Source organism: Engraulis encrasicolus, chromosome 16, assembly GCF_034702125.1.
Source record: "Engraulis encrasicolus isolate BLACKSEA-1 chromosome 16, IST_EnEncr_1.0, whole genome shotgun sequence".
NCBI classification, from domain to species: Eukaryota; Metazoa; Chordata; class Actinopteri; order Clupeiformes; family Engraulidae; genus Engraulis; species Engraulis encrasicolus.
Genome location: NC_085872.1, coordinates 28,142,423 through 28,153,798, shown reverse-complemented (window position 1 = coordinate 28,153,798; position 11,376 = coordinate 28,142,423). Strand labels below are relative to the sequence as shown.

The 11,376-nt window shown below is 45.6% G+C and overlaps 1 long non-coding RNA gene across 1 annotated transcript in view; it reads right to left on the bottom strand.

Moving 5' to 3' along the window:
- Positions 1 to 764: 764 nt before the first annotated feature.
- Positions 765 to 11,376, bottom strand: part of LOC134466460 (uncharacterized) — a 42,129-nt gene continuing 31,517 nt past the window's right edge. Inside the window, exon 3 of the long non-coding RNA XR_010038307.1 lies at positions 765 to 955. This is a non-coding gene — a long non-coding RNA (uncharacterized LOC134466460). The remainder of the gene's footprint in view (positions 956 to 11,376) is intronic.

Genomic DNA, 11,376 nt, shown 5'->3' with positions numbered 1-11,376 from the left:
GCACAGAGGAGTAGGAGGGGGGGCTGTGGGGGAGGGAGCGGGGGAGCAGGGAGCAATGTCTTCCTACTCTGAAGGTTAATCTCAACTTATCGCCATCCCCCTACATAAACATGACCCCCTGTCCAGTCCGCAACTCAACATACCAAACAACCACCACCCCCACCCCCTCCCCTCCTTCATCCAATCCAAACCCCACCACCAATGCAATTCCATTAACCTTCTTAACCAATGCAATTTCTGCATTCTGCCATCCTCCATTCATATGGAATGACACCATACTGTGCTTTAATGAAAGCGAATCCATTTCTGTGCTACTTTCCATTGATTAAACACATATGGGCCAGCATTTGTTCACCTTGAGGTACTGATTACACCATTGGGTTTAAAAGGCTCTGGTTGAAAACATATGTTTGAGCATTAACCTCAATCTCTGCGATTATGAGCATTTTGATGACAACAACTGCTGCATTATTAAATGAGATGTTATTCCTTTCAATTGCTGTGTTGTGTCTGGGTCAGGTGTTAGTTAAATCTGCTCCAGGTCCAGCTGTCTTGATGCAAGAGAGTCATGGGTGATGATATGGCAAGCAAGTTGTGTTATTAAATTAAGACAAGACGACCAGGAAACGCTGACCCAACTGAGGGAGTCGGCGTGACCCAGCCCTGTGGCCTTCAGTCCCCCAAGGAGAGCACATCCTTCGCCCACCGTCCGGGTGGGTTTGTATTCACCTCATGCTTAAGGCCACTGACTGCTGGTTGCTTCAGAGGCAGAGGTCAGGGGAACCCCCCCCATGCAGAGGTCAGGGGAACCCTGGGGGTGCAAGGTTGACCCCCTACATCATCATCTCGTTTCAGGGTCCTCACACAGGCGGATGTCCACAGGCATCATCCTCCATTCTGGTCTGCGCGGCTGCTGTCTCATGCTTCAGCAAGAGGGATGTCTTCCATGTGGACTCTAGAATAACAAACAAACAAACAAAAAGAAACCACATGAGTGTGATGGTGAACATCAAAGCTTAAGCTAGTAGCATGCATCCAATGGCCACACGTTATAGCAGCACAATTGAATCCTTTCACCTTGAAAACGACACAGAGCAACTGGTTCCTGTTTCCTTATTTTGGATAATGACACATGACTGTGATGGATGGCCATAACTACTTTATCTGATTGACCAAATGCAATTGGACCTTCGTCCTTATCATGCTGTATGCACCCTCTTAACACAAACCAAATGGGAGCTGGTCAAGCAGGCTTTTCAGGCACCTGCCAAGGCCCGACATATGGATTTAATATTCAAAGGCAAATAAAGAGCCTAATAATCCATCACATCCAGAGTTAAAGTAAAAATGTAACTTGAAAGTCAAAAACATTATGAGACCATCTTGGATGAGAAAAAAAAGCTACTACGAGGTGAACGCCACATTTTCATTATCCAATTCCGAAATAATAAAAACATAATTTTCCAAATGTCCGTACAAAATGTACATGCCGTATTGGCTGACCGCGTGATGTCCATAGGGTCGGATGTTCACTGTAAATTACAGCACTGAGTAATTCACAGCTATGTTTGACTGTTGCTCACCGTCACACATTACACATCCCCTCAGCACAAAAAAAAACTTCCACAGTCTGCCTTTCGCTTCATAATACTGGTGTTAAAAACGGATGTGTTTGTGTACGTTACTTTTATGTCACCATAAGCATTGCCTGTCTGTGTGTCATACTCCAATATTGAGAGTGAAGTGTGAGTGTGAGTGTGAGTGTGTGTGTGTGTGTGTGTGTGTGTGTGTGTGTGTGTGTGTGTGTGTGTGTGTGTGTGTGTGTGTGTGTGTGTGTGTGTGTGTGTGTGTGTGTGTGTGTGTATGACAGTGTATGTGCGTATGTGTATGGGTGGTGTGTGGCAGGCTTTTGTTTCTATGATGAGATTTATAGTATGACGTGTGTTAAGCTGCAGTGCTGAGTGTGTGAATTTTGTGTGGATAGTGGTATAGTTACAGTTGAGAAGAGTGGTTGAGTGTGTGTGAGAGCGAGTGAGAGAGAGAGAGAGAGAGAGAGAGAGAAAGAGAGAGTGAGAGAGAGAGAGAGAGAAAGAGAGGTTTGTGTGTGTGTGTGTGTGTGTGTGTGTGTGTGTGTGTGTGTGTGTGTGTGTGTGTGTGTGTGTGTGTGTGTGTGTGTGAGAGAGAGAGAGAGAGAGGGGGGGGGAGAGAGAGAGAGAGAGAGAGAGAGAGAGAGAGAGAGAGAGAGAGAGAGGCAGAGCTGTGTGTGTGTGTGTGTGTGTGTGGTAGTGAGCACTCTCATTTGGCTGCTGACAGCAGCTCATCAGGGCGATGGTGGCGGAGGGGGAGGGGGAGGGTTAGGTCGGCTGGCTCGAGGCCAGTGGAGGGGAATTATCAAATCACCAGAGCAGCAATATGCTTTATGGAGTTTAAGCTGCTGGCCTGTGCCAGTGCTTAATACCTCCTCTCGCTTTCTTTCTTTCTCTCTCTCTCTCTCACTCACTCGCCCGCTCGCTGTCTGTTTGCACTCTTCTCACCCAGAGACATCCTGTTGTAGCGCTAAGCGCACCGCACAAATGATCTTACTACCACCACACCAGAACACTGCAACAATGATGGTTAGACCACTGAACAGGACGCGGATCTTTAGCAAACAAGTATGGGAAAATCACTCCCACTAGTCTAATCTGGTTGATCTTACACCCATCTCAGCCTGATCTCTGATACACCTTCATTATTAACTTGTGTGAGGTTGGCACCCCATATGTTGCAAATGCAAGAATGTATTTTGATTCGTTTGTGCATGATAGTGCAGGCAAAATGAGCGTTTGTTTTGTGCACAAACTGTCTTTAAGATATTTAACTTTAAGATTTAAATAACATAAATAAAACTTGTGCCAACTTCACACAGGTTCATTATTAGCTTCAGCTGTGCTTGTCTCAGTTGGTGACAAGGACGTTGCAGGTGCTTTACTGCCAAGGCTGAACGAGGACGAATGACCAGCGCATGTAAAAAAAAATTGGCAATAAAACCGACTTCACTGTTGCAAAGCAAAAGGCACTGGACCACCTTACGTGACCCTGACGGACCTATTGTTGGGCCCTGACTGACTTCATACAGTACCAGTGCTACAGTGCAATACTTTCTCACAGAAATGCGTGGGCAAGTTCCTGAGGGAACAGTTCATACAAAGGTCTCTCACTAAAACTCCCTTTTTACTGTACTTGGAAAAAAAAACCGACAACAATGAAACATTCTCAGACATATGACACATTACTGTATTTCTTACTCGGCAGCTATGTGATTTTATAAATGGCCTCAAAAAAGAAAAAGAAAAAGAATAAAAAAACATGAAAGAGAAATAACATCCGGGGATCGTGTCCTCCCCCTCCCCCCCTAGTCGTGGCCTTGTGTGGGAATATGGAGTGGGTCCAATGACCCAGACCCAGACCCCCTCTCTGACCCCCGACTCCCATCAGCTGTGGAGGCTATCTGCTCTGCTATCATCTGAGCGATTACATTGGACCTCACACACACACACACACACACACACACACACACACACACACACACACACACACGCACGCACGCACGCACGCACGCAGGCACGCAGGCACGCAGGCACGCAGGCACGCACACACACACACAAATGGACTTTTGAAGCCGATAACCATCACCGTAGTCGTCGTCATCATCATCGTCATCATCATCATCATCAGACTTATCATGAGACAGAGAGAGAGTATGCTCTGAACGAGACAGACGGAGAGTATGCTCTGAATGCAAGTATCCACAGTTCTGTGATAAAACATGTGAAATCAGTGCAATGGTTTTTTAAATTCATATCAGTTTGGTGTATGGGGTAAACACGACGAGAAAGCACCCACACGCTTGTCTTTCTAGACTTTAACTGTAACTGAATGTCATCCACAAAGAACCCAACACAGCTGACCACCACTCTAGATAAATAAACAACCCTATGATATCACCAACACAGCAGCAAAAATCACACAGCACCAGAGGTGTCTTCAGCTTTCTTGGCAATGGCAGGCTTACCACTACTATTTGCAAACGCAGCCTCTTCCTCACTCACTCCCTCCTTCCTCCTCCTCCTCTTCCTCTCTCCCTCCTTCTTCCTCCTCCTCCTCCTCTCTCCCTCCTTCCTCCTCCTCCTCCTCCTCTCTCCCTCCTTCCTCCTCCTCCTCTTCCTCTCTCCCTCCTTCCACCTCCTCCTCCTCTCTCCCACCTTCCTTCCTCCTCCACCTCCTCTCTCCCTCCTTCCTCCTCCTCCTCTCTCCCTCCTTCCTCCTCCTTCCTCCTCCTCTCTCCCTTCCTCCTCCTCCTTCTCCTCCTCCTCTCTCCCTCTCCCTCTTCCTCCTCCTCCTCTTCCCGAGCGAGGTGAGGGGTCCCTGTGCTGCCGGCTCCCTCAGCACCTTATTATAGCTCCCAGCCCTGTAGCTAATTAACCTGCTGCTGGGAGCCAGTGTCTCCGCGTCCCGCTCAGCTCAGCTCAGCTCAGCTCAGCGGTCGCTCCGTGCGGTGCGCATCTCACAGACAGACCTCCGCAGAGGAAGCGCACAGCACGTCGGAAATATACCTGGAACCTTGTATTACGCTTCCAACAGACACAGACACACACCTTGACACACACAGAGGCGGGCACACGCGCGCGCACACACACAATCTTCTTTTATACACACAGATGTGGGCATGAGGACACGAACGCACACATCTTTTACACACACACACACACACACACACACACACACACACACACACACACACACACACACACACACACACACACACACACACACACACACACACACACACACACACACACACACACACACACACACACACACACACACAGCAGGTCAATGAAATTGAGGCTTTCAAAACACTATGTAAGCTATGGCACCATAACCATTAAGCCAACTGAGAACAATGGGTACTACACACTCTTATGCGGGCAGTTATGCAGGCTGGCAGGGTGTGGGCTTCGTCTGTGTCTGTGTGTGACTGTACACGCCCGCATCTGTTTAGGTGTGTTAGGGAACCACTAGGCTCAGCGTAATGACAGAGCTTAAGAGAACCCCTTCTGATGTGTGCCGGTTTCAAATGTGCTGGTAAGTGCCTTGCTGACAGCAAACAGAAACTCCCCCTCCTACAGCTAGCGATGGCCATCGTGGCTAGGAGGGGAATGACAGGACTCGCAACAACGGCCCACAAAACACCTCTCTAACAATGACTCATTCTAGACTAGCATACATAAACACCTTTCCTTTTTCACAGTGAATCACCTTCTACACGCGAATGTGACAGCAGACTCATTCTAGACCGCATAAACACCTTTCCTTTTTCACAGTGAATCACCCTCTACACTGCGAATGTGACAGCAGACTCAAAATGAGATAAGTGAAGTGAAGTGAAGTGAGGAGAATGTGCATTTGTTCCACTCAGCAGAAAGCCCACATTGTGCCTAGCAACAGGAGGAGGCTGCACGTTAACGACAGGCTGAAGACCGACAGCTTCTGCTAAATCACAGTTGAAGTGTTACTGCATGGTGTGCTGAACTAATATTGTTCACAACCACATTGTTATTACTTGATTTTTTGTTGTTGTTGCTACAAAGCCATGGCAACAAAGCTGATTAGCTGGCTTCCTGGTGTCTTTGAATGATGATGTTGTTGACACGATGCTGCTAAGACTAAAAAAGAATCACAAGTTGGTCTGCTTATTTTGCACCCTAGCGATCAAACACAGAAAGATGTTTATTCATCCTGCTACCTGCCATCAATATAGTAAAATAAAAGTGAAGATAATATCGCTGCCAGCTGAAGGATGCCTCAAGTGGCAAATTGATGATCTCGTTAATAAAGAAACAGTCTAGTGGGTAATCTATGGACTGCCTTCCACTCTTGAGTCCCTTGTTTGGAGTGAAAAGTTTGCAACTCAATATTGGGGAGGGGGGAGACTTCTCTCCTCAGCCTCTTGAAAGGGTCTCTGTTGCCATAACAACGGACAGACTGGCCCAGTTGAGAGGAGCGGTCCAAATTTTCTGGCTGCTGCTCTCTCTCTCCCTCCCTCCTTCTGTGACTTGTTCACACTCTCCATGTGTCTTATTCAGTGCGGTCTGTATCTGCTCAAAAAATAAATAAATAATACATTTTCCCCCTTTCTTGGAAGCCACCCCACAGGTTCAGCACATCTCTGTGATATCACATCTGCTATTAGAACAACCTGAAACTTCCCATCAGGCAGCGGCAGGTCACACTGACATCAGGTCTGAGGAACAAGTGGAAAAAAGCCTTGGCTCTTCAAGTCAAAATATTCTTTTCATTTAAGGACAGCTGTGTTCCCAAACATGTTTGGCCTTTCCTTTCTGCATGCCTCGTAGGCAAGGACCATTTTAAAGGGCAGTTAAAAAAAAAACTCTTCTGGATCCACTGGCGCACATGAAAACATCCTACTAGAAGGCTGTGAGGCTGTGGTCAAAACACACGCAGCCTGGGTCAAGAGAAGGGAAGCAATAATATTTGTGACCTCAGACTGTTCCCACAAATTGTGTGGTCACATAAGAAAATGAAGACACAAAGGGGAATTTATAACACAGGACAGATTTGTGTTTAGTCTTTCATGGCCCCAGTCATTATCCAAGAATGGAGGGCGACTTGAGGACGGGTTACCTTAGGTCCTTGCAAGTGAGCTGCAGTTGAGTTCAAAGTAAGCAAGACACACAAGCATTCATTACCTGCTCAATAGTGTATTACATATAAAGTTTATACGGCTATTTAAAAAAATACCCATCAGTAAATCTTATTCTATTTTCACAAATAAAGTCCAAACAAAGAAAATGTGTGAGTATAGCCTATGCATGAGGATGTGTGAAACACTGTCATTTAAATACATTTGGATAGACAAATCAGTGTTAAATCTGGAAATGGTTCAGTAATGAGGCTGCTTACCCTCTCTAATATTGTGGACTAACCAACAACTGCTAAGCAGGGAGCAGCCATGGATGACATCTCTTCCCTACCGCTTCGCACTGAATATTTTGACTCCTTCACTTTTTTTTCTGTAGCAAAAACTCAGTATGTGTGAAACAGCCTAGATTTACTTGTTGAATGAACACGAACATTGATGAACATAAAAGACGAGAATGATCCATGTTTAAAATCTGTGTTGTAGTAATAACACCTGACAGTTGACAGGCAGGCAAGCAGCGAACACCTTTCCAAATCACCTTGAGGAGGACGACGTGACCTTGGGCTTATGCCCTGATTTCTGTAAGGAACAGGGCCATACATCTCAATTGGTCCTACTTTGGGGTGAAAACGTGTGGTGAATGCCAATTAGAAAAAAAATAGGGCTTTGAGTGTAGAGTAGAGTGAGTGGCAGGATTCAAAACGACCTCTGTCGTATGAAATCAGATTGAAAGTCTTGCCCTTTTTGGTTCAGTATTACAGTACAGTAACAGCTAGTCACTCACTCAGTTCGTTGCAAGGTGTGAAGCCATCTGAGTAATAAAAGAGAGAGAAAAAAATTCAATCAGTTAACGTATGAGGGAACATTCCGTGAAAACCCAATTTCAGAGTTGCGCAATATGCAAATATCATGAATGGAACATGAGGATGGACCAACACTGCATTTTTCAGATGTTTGCTGTTCTCTGGTTTAACAGAAATCCGGATAAGGGATGAAAAACGGATGGGAGGGACGCTGAAATACTTTATATTTTTCATGAAACACACCCCAAAGCCCAAACAAGTGCCACAGTCTAAAACTTGGACTGCGGCCAAGCACGTGCGGTGGTTGAGTTTGCATTTTTTGTGCCGTTTCTTTGACCGTTATTGCCCAACAGCTTCGCGAGTGGCTTAGAGGGATAACGTAACCCCTCAGTTTCACATACTTGCGTTTGTCTGAGCAGGCCCCGAGACCTGAGATTTGATAGCAAGGAATGCACAGGGGATGTTGCTAAGCCAGCTGCCAGGTCACTACTTGGCCCGTTGAGATTAGGGGGGTAGTGGGGGCGTAGTGAGGGGGTGACCGATCGCCTGCCCGTATCACTCCCCTCACGCAGGCCCTGCCACTGGAGGGGAAACTAGACAACACTGCCCTTCTGGCCTCCACAGCTCCACCATACCCAGAGGCGATTCTAGTGTCAGTAGGGGCCCCAAGGAAAAAACCCAAGGAATGAACATTCAAAACAAATTGCAGCTATTATAGTTTTAAGTCGAGCTGATTTTCACCATCTAGGCTTGGGGGCCCCAAGCGACTGCCTGCCTAGCCTGGTGCCATATGCGCCTCTGACCATACCAACCCGCCACCACTGTTACCACCCTCCTCCTCCTCCACACTCAGGCCTATCTCCATCTGCCACTAGGGTCTGAAACTGGGTGGGAAAAACTTCCTGTTCTGACCCCACAACGGAAAGTCGACCATCCCTCGTCATCTCCTCCTCCTCCTCCTCTTCTCACCCTACCACAGCTATGGTTTACACAATCTCTCTCCCTTTCTGCACACTGAAAATCTCCAAGTCCTCCTACACACTCGCACTCCTGTTGGTCTGTTACACACCACCCATATACCTTCACACTGACGCATGCACACACACACACATACACCACCACACAACTGTTTACACACACTGTGTGTTAACCACCAGCACACTCTGGAAAGTCTGACTCCCCGACATCAGTACAGAAGAGTCTGACTGTACAAAAGAGGACCTTTAGAGAAAGTCTAGGACTTTGCAGGTAAATGCTATGCAAGCTCCTTTGCCTTTACCTCTATCTGTGTAGAAGCAAGCATGCAGAATCTCCCTTCATTTACAGTGTTTCTTTCACCAAAATATGTTCTATTCTAACACATAGTTCAGCTGCATGTGTAATACCAAAAGAATGTTTCAGTTTTATTCACAACCTATGAAGCATGTGAGGCTAAGACCAGATGACAGCCTATAATTTACCGTAGAAATACCTCACCACTCAAAAACAAGTCCTCTTAGTTTTTACTTCTTGACTACCTGGCCATAGATTCTTAGAAATGCTTGTTTTTATATTCTGCAGTTGACAGTAACTGCAGAAAAGGCCTGGTATTTTTAAAACGGCGGTCTGTGAAGCATGATGGCTCGCCTCTCATCAGGTCACTTATGAAGATCACGGGGGTTTTCGAAGAACACATCCCACACTGACCACAGACAAAAACACAGACACACGCAGAGAGAGAGAGAGAGAGAGAGAGAGCACACTTTTACACCCGTCTTCCATATGACTTTCTGTGTTCCTTTGTTGAATGTATCTCGAAAAATGTAGTATATTCCAATTGTCTCAATGCTGAAGCTAAATGTACTGTGTCATTTTATGTATAACCTCCTCTGTACTTGGTGCCATTTTATGCAGTATCTATATACTGTAATGTCGATAAAGTGAATGGTGCACAAGGTCCCGCCAGGCTACTGAGGACGAGGGGACATACACTAACTGCTACCCACTTTGCTTGGCTGGCCCCTGGGACCACAGCCAGCAGAGCGCTGGACCTCCTCACTACCCCCACCCAACCCCAGCCCACCCAGCCAGCTCCCTTCTAATGGAGGGAAAACATCCATGAACAAGCCTGTGGGTAAGGTTCGTCCAGATAAAAGATAAGTGATTTCTTTTGACCGTGCGATGCAAACACAATCCTTCCCCTTGCAAGAGAGGATTTTTGCAGCATGGCTCCCCCCCCCCCCCCCCCTCTGTGATCACTTACGTCATGGGTTAAGATGTCAAATGGAAGACTGCATGCCTTGCAGAAACCGATATTAGAGGTGGTAAAATGATCTTGCAGTGAAGCTTTGGTAAAATGATCTTGCAGTGAAGCTTTTCACTCTCTATCAATCGAAGACACGGCTGCAGCAGCAAAACCACAAATGATTAGATCACAAGATAAACCAGATCAAACAAGGTCTCATATCAGATATGGCAAGCCAGATACGCTCTTGCTCTACATACAGAGATTACAATCTTGACGTAATAATGATGCCTAATTATTAAAGCCATGTGTCATTCGGTCATGCTTTTGAAAAAAATTAAAATAACCCCCCCCCCGTAAATTACTATCAGAGAACAGCCAGATGTGTTTGAACATTATACTGGAGATAAGGGAGGACTTTTTCTCATTTCTCTCTTATTTCATACAAAAATGAATCATTGGTAGCAGTAATTTCTCACATTTCCACGAGTGTGCCCCTTTGAACACACACGCACATGCACACGCACACACTTAAGGCTGATGCATAGTCACGCGGTGCCGATTGCGGGGTAAAGCATAGACGTACTGTCAGCGGGGGGTATTGCCTCATAGTCGACCTACATGCGAATGCGTGCGAAAGGGCGTGGTGTTTTTTTTTCCCGCCGAAAATTCAAGAGTGGGGCAAGGGGGGAGGGAGGAGGAGATTTTAATGACGTCAATTCACCTCCGTGACAACAGGGGGCGAACTAACTCATTCAGTTGAGCCCAGTCCCTAGAATGAATCACAAAGCTAATCAGCTGGCTATGTAAAACGTAATATTCCACTAGTAGCCTACTTCTAAAAGTTGGGGCATAATTAGATGGTACAACATCAGTTTATTTTTGTTCAAGTACTACATGAGATCAAATGCAAGACAAACGCCATTTTAAAAGACAATAGACAGCATGAATGGCCATTCACACCTGGGGCCTAGTAGTAGCTAGCCAGCTAAATCAGTCATTACAAACTCAAAGCTAGTTGACTAGCCACCTGAAACGTAATTCTACCACTAACAAAGAGGCTTCTTGCTATTAATTTAAAAAGTTGTGGCGTAATTATACATGAATGATAGCATACAAGATTCTCTCTTTATTCATGTTTTACAGTTCAGGTGGTTAAAATGCCAAACAAAAGCCGTTTTAAATACAATACATCTAATGGCCATATTAACAGCTAGCTTAGCAACTGTCAGCCAAACCCATTCAAACTCTACAGGACATTAGCGAACCCTGTTTTAGAAGCTAGCTAGCCACACTACTTGTACTATATACTGTATCAACAAAGGGGCTTCTTGCTATTAATTTAAAAAGTTGTGGCGTAATTAGACATGGATGATAGCATACAAGAGTCTCTCTTTATTCATGTTTTACAGTTGAGGTGGTTAAATGAAACAAAAGCCATTTTTAAATACAATAGATAGCCTGTAATTAACAGCTAGCTTAGCAACTGTCAGCCAAACCCATTCAAACTCTACAGGACATTAGCGAACCCTTTTTTAATGAGCTAGCTGCCACACTACAAAAGAACAAAGAGGCTTCTTTGCTACTACCACACTACAAACATATCATTTCCATTCCATTTCTAATTGATTTTTTGGAAGTTG